At 40.8% G+C, this 6241-nt stretch overlaps 1 pseudogene; it reads right to left on the bottom strand.

The window, feature by feature from the left end:
* Positions 1 to 5332: 5332 nt before the first annotated feature.
* On the bottom strand, positions 5333 to 5950 carry LOC128635903 (histone H1.11R-like; annotated as a pseudogene).
* Between the last annotated feature and the right edge of the window lie 291 nt (positions 5951 to 6241).

Below are 6241 nucleotides of genomic sequence, written 5' to 3'. Positions count from 1 at the left end.
TCTAACAAGGTTGACGCTATTACAAATTGGTTGACACCTTCTTCTAAAAAAGATGTTCAGAGATTTGTAGGTTTTGCAAATTTCTACAGAAAATTTATACAAGATTTCTCAAGTATTGTTAAACCTCTCATCAATCTCACTAAAAAAGCTTCGAAGTTCTCTTGGAATTCAGATGCTGATTTGGCCTTCAACCTTCTTAAGCAAAGTTTCATCAGAGCTCCCATACTGCAATTCCCAGATCCCACAAAACAGTATTTTCTCGAGGTGGATGCTTCAAATTATGCTTTGGGGGCTGTTCTTTCTCAGAAGGCTTCACCTGATCAGCCTTTACATGATATTGCCTTTTTCTCCAGGTCTATGAGTTCAGCAGAACTAAACTACCCGGTGGGTGAAAAAGAACTTTTAGCCATAAAGGCAGCATTAGATTTTTGGAGGCACCTTCTTGAAGGTGCTAGACATCCAATTATAATTTACACCGACCACAGGAATTTACAGTATCTCAGAACAAATAAAACTTTATCTGCTCGACAATTGCGGTGGAGTTTATTTTTTACAAGGTTTGACTTCATTATCACATATCGACCTGCTATAAAAAATGTAAAAGCTGATGCTCTGTCTAGATCTACTCCAAAACCTATAACTGAATTTATTTCAGATACTATAATACCTTCACATCGAGTCATCGGTCTTACCATTGATAGTATTTCTCTTTTTAAAAAACATCAATCAGAGGACTCCACTACTATTACTTTAAATTTGTCCAAACATTCCAATGGGCTACTCTACTTTGGCCATAAAATTTATGTTCCGGTCACACTCAGAGATCAAATTCTCCATAATGCACATGATGCACCAATGTCTGGACATCCAGGAGTTCGTAAGACTACACATCTTATACAGAGGGACTATTGGTGGCCAAAATTGATACACTCTGTCAAACAGTACATACAATCTTGTAAAATATGTACTACTTGTAAGCCTACACATAACCACCCTTATGGTTATCTGCTTTCTTTACCTATTGCTGACCGTCCTTGGCGATTTATTGCCATGGACTTTATAGTTGAGTTACCTCCATCTTCAAACTATAATACTATATTTGTGGTTGTTGATCATTTCTCAAAGATGGCACATTTTGTGCCTTGCCATGGATTACCTAACGCTGCTGAAACTGCTCAACTCTTTTTGAAGCATATTGTACGTCTTCATGGTCTGCCTGATTCTATCACTACCGATAGAGGATCTCAATTTACCTCCAGATTTTGGACTCAGTTGTGTAAAACTCTTCGTATCGAGAGACATCTGTCATCTGCATATCATCCTCAGTCCAATGGACAAACTGAAAGGACTAACCAAACTTTGGAACAGTACCTACGTTGTTATTGTACTTATCAGCAAGACAACTGGTCAGATTTGTTGCCAACTGCGGAGTTTTCATATAATAATACTATTAATACTTCAACAAAATTAACACCATTTTTTATTAATTATGGTTTTCATCCTTCTTACCATTTACTACAAAGAGATGACTCTACTTCACCATTGGTAAATGATACACTTAATACGTTAGCACAGGCTTTTCCTATAGTTCAAGAAACGCTTAAGACTGCACAATACAATCAAAAACTATACTATGATCGAAGAAGATCTAAACCTTCGGATTACAAGGTTGGTGACTTAGTTTGGCTCTCCTCTAAACATCTTAAGCTGCAGATTCCAAGTAAAAAATTGGCTAGTTTATTCATTGGACCGTTTAAGATTGATAAAATCATCAATTCAAATGCAGTTTCTTTGGAATTGCCATCCTCATATCGGATTCATTCAGTTTTTCATGTTTCTCTTCTCAAGCCATATCTACCTATTCGACATATGACTACAAGCACTCAGGGACCTACGCCTATCGCTGAAGATATTAGTTATGAGATTGCAGAAATTCTTGATTCAAGATTTCACAATAGGACTCTTCAGTATTTGGTTCGCTGGAAGGACTACGGTCCTGAAGAGGATTCTTTGGAACCTTCTACTAATTTATCTGCTCCACGGTTGGTCTCCCTCTTCCACCGTCGACATCCAGATCGGCCTAAACCTTGATCTCTGGGAGGGGGTTTTGAGGGGGGTATACTGTCAGGATTTATATGTTACAATTCTGCTGTACTTCCCCTTTAACTCTGTGATCATGTGACTATCCACATCTATTTAAGAAACATTCACCCTCCATTACCTGCTTGGTATTTTGATTCCTAAAGGATATTATTTGAGCTAGTACTAAGCTCTCTAAAGTTCTTACTTAACAATTCTAACATTCTATTGAGTTTTACAGGGAGAGATTTACAGCATCAAGTTTCCGTTCACAGCCTCTCCACAGCTGCTTTCTCTCACTCCCTGAATCTCGGCGTGTGACGTCACGCCCTGCTGCTTCTCCAGAGCTTCAAACACAGAGATCCCGCTCCTGTGTGTTTTCAGCTTGCTACATCTAAAGCAAAGACAGGATTCTCTCTGCTCACAGAACTGACTGCCATCCTCTGCATCACTGATCAGGAGATTTACAATACAGATTACGGTACAAATAACCCTAATTACAATAACGTCTACACTGCTTTGTATTGCAATACCTTAACCCTTTCTACAAATACCGGTTCCCTGTTCTCAACTATCAGTACTGCAACTATTTTTTATGCATATGCCTTTCTTCAATACATAACTCTATTTTTTATCTGGATATTATGTGAAGTCTTTGGTAATATAAAACCTATATATTTAGCTATAGTTATAACTCTCTATAGTAGGTTCAAGTAAAATATTATTACTCTGTGCACTAACGTCTAAATATACTTTTGTGAATTAATAATTAGAATTCTTTACCATATGTAATTGAATTCTCTTTTCTTTTATTTATCTTTATTACTAAGATTATCCTAATATACTCTTAATGACCCCACCATAGGTCACCTCAGTCAATGAGCAAAACACTGGGTGTTAATAACAATCTGTACACCCACGGTCTGGTGTGAGACTGAGTGGTGAGTCTAAACAGGATTATCTTTAAAATATATAGTAGGGTATTAAATTAGTTATCCTTACACCATGAACTGAGAAAAGTCAAGCGTGCAGCTGCCAAGATGCCACTTGCCACCAGTTTGGCCATATTTCAGAGCTGCAACATCACTGGAGTGCCCAAAAGCACAAGGTGTGCAATACTCAGAGACATGGCCAAGGTAAGAAAGGCTGAAAGACGACCACCACTGAACAAGACACACAAGCTGAAATGTCAAGACTGGGCCAAGAAATATCTCAAGACTGATTTTTCTAAAGTTTTATGGACTGATGAAATGAGAGTGAGTCTTGATGGGCCAGATGGATGGGCCCGTGGCTGGATTGGTAAAGGGCAGAGAGCTCCAGTCCGACTCAGACGCCAGCAAGGTGGAGGTGGAGTACTGGTTTGGGCTGGTATCATCAAAGATGAGCTTGTGGGGCCTTTTCGGGTTGAGGATGGAGTCAAGCTCAACTCCCAGTCCTACTGCCAGTTTCTGGAAGACACCTTCTTCAAGCAGTGGTACAGGAAGAAGTCTGCATCCTTCAAGAAAAACATGATTTTCATGCAGGACAATGCTCCATCACACGCATCCAAGTACTCCACAGCGTGGCTGGCAAGAAAGGGTATAAAAGAAGAAAATCTAATGACATGGCCTCCTTGTTCACCTGATCTGAACCCCATTGAGAACCTGTGGTCCATCATCAAATGTGAGATTTACAAGGAGGGAAAACAGTACACCTCTCTGAACAGTGTCTGGGAGGCTGTGGTTGCTGCTACACACAATGTTGATGGTGAACAGATCAAAACACTGACAGAATCCATGGATGGCAGGCTTTTGAGTGTCCTTGCAAAGAAAGGTGGCTATATTGGTCACTGATTTGTTTTTGTTTTGTTTTTGAATGTCAGAAATGTATATTTGTGAATGTTGAGATGTTATATTGGTTTCACTGGTAAAAATAAATAATTGAAATGGGTATATATTTGTTTTTTGTTAAGTTGCCTAATAATTATGCACAGTAATAGTCACCTGCACACACAGATATCCCCCTAAAATAGCTAAAACTAAAAACAAACTAAAAACTACTTCCAAAAATATTCAGCTTTGATATTAATGAGTTTTTTGGGTTCATTAAGAACATGGTTGTTGTTCAATAATAAAATTAATCCTCAAAAATACAACTTGCCTAATAATTCTGCACTCCCTGTATATTTGTTTTTTGTTAAGTTGCCTAATAATTATGCACAGTAATAGTCACCTGCACACACAGATATCCCCCTAAAATAGCTATAACTAAAAACAAACTAAAAACTACTTCCAAAACTATTCAGCTTTGATATTAATGAGTTTTTTGGGTTCATTGAGAACATGGTTGTTGTTCAATAATAAAATTAATCCTCAAAAATACAACTTGCCTAATAATTCTGCACTCCCTGTACAGTCAGCTCATCTTGATAAGACCCTGGACAATCCCACTATTTTCCCGCCATTCCTGCCCCTCTAGACAGCCCGGCACCTCCATAGGAGCCACAGTCTCACATAATCCCAATACATAGGGGTGGCGGTTTCGGGTGATCCTGTCATTTTAAAGCTCTCGGTCCCCAGAGGCCACAGTCCAAAAATCAGCATGATTCGTTACTGAGGACCGGAGTTACAGTCCATTGAAGTTATGGGGTTAGGGGTGTCCAAAACCCCCAGTTCCAAAAGGAGCTCCCCTCCGGCAATTTCCTCACCCCTTGTACTCCCCAGGGGCTACTAATCCCCAAAAGACCTGGGTTAAATTTAGCGGGTGTTCTGCTGTCCTGTGGACGACCGGGAGTTCCAGGAGCCTGTCCAGCCTGAGAGGGGTTAGGCAGGTGTCCGTTGCAAGGCAGCCGACCGGGAGTTCCAGGAGCCCGGCCAGCCTAGGAGGGTTTTCCTGGTCATACACCAACTTTTCTCTGAACACAAAAACAAGCCAACACAAAGCAAACAAACAGCTTCCAGAGATGGTGGTTGCTCTGAGGAGCCCAAAACCACTGAGAAACAACAGGGGTGAGGTTGTAGGGGGGTGGGGGTAGCCTTAGCCGTCTGATATCACTGTACAGAATACGGCAACCAGATGTACGTACTAGCAAGTATTTAAGATAACTAAAGTTATTTACAATTCATATAGGTTTATTACTTATTTTAACTTATTTATCCATGCTCTGTACAACAGATTAATGTGAATCATCAGCTGCACAATAAAAAACAAAACAAAGTTAAACGTGTACAATGTCACAGCTCTGTTTCAAAGTGTTGGTGGCTCTTAGAAGCGATCACTTTTTGGCAGCCGCCTTCTTGTCTTTAGCGGCCTTTTTAGCCGGGCTCTTGACAGCACTCTTAGCCGGGGTCTTTGCTACCTTCTTCTGGCTTTTTGCAGGTGCAACCTTGGCGCTTGCGGGTTTTTTAGGCTTTTTCGGACTTTTCTTTGGGACAGATGGATCCTTTTGGGGCTTCTTGGCCGCTTATCCCCTTGGTCTTTGCTGCTTTCTTGGATTTGGCCTTTGCTGGCAGCAGCACCATTTTCTTGTCCGCTTTCTCCTGGCTCTGCAACTGCTTCTTGGTCACCTTGAACAATCCGGAGGCCCCTCTGCCTTTCAGCTGGACGATATGCTCCTTATTCATCAAGCATGGTCTTTTCCCATCTGAATACGGACGTTGTTCTTCTCCACATCGTAGCCTCTCACAATCAGAGCCTTCTTGACAGCTGCCTTGGAGACCCCTCTGCGTTCTTTAGAAGCAGACATCGCTTTGAAAATCTGCTTGAAAATGCTGGGACTTAACTTTGTAGGGCAGCTTTCTTTGGCTCCCCCAGATACAGCTGACTTCTTCGGCTGCTTCTTGGCAGTAGTGGCACTTTTAGCGGAAGCTGCAACGGGCGTGGTCTTTCCCATACTGTCTCTAGTAACAAGAATATACGAATTGCGCTCTTTCCTGTGTTTAAATAGACGCCATGGCGCTGTGATTGGCTATACTATTTACAGATGTGTTCTCTGATTGGTTACTCGCATTTAGGTGCATATGGCCCCTAGTTTACAAAATAACACTGATTTTTTGTTTCCACATCTTCACTTAAGCTATATTTTATTAGAATATATGTGTCATGTCTGTTTCTCTCTCACACAAGCAGAAACTATGCACCTTAGGCTACAGCCTACTACCTGCACAGTGCAAACAGAACGGTA

The sequence above is a fragment of the Bombina bombina genome, chromosome 7 (assembly GCF_027579735.1).
Source record: "Bombina bombina isolate aBomBom1 chromosome 7, aBomBom1.pri, whole genome shotgun sequence".
Lineage (NCBI taxonomy): Eukaryota > Metazoa > Chordata > Amphibia > Anura > Bombinatoridae > Bombina > Bombina bombina.
The sequence above is the reverse complement of the archived record's forward strand: the minus strand, read 5'-3'. Positions and strand labels throughout refer to the sequence as shown.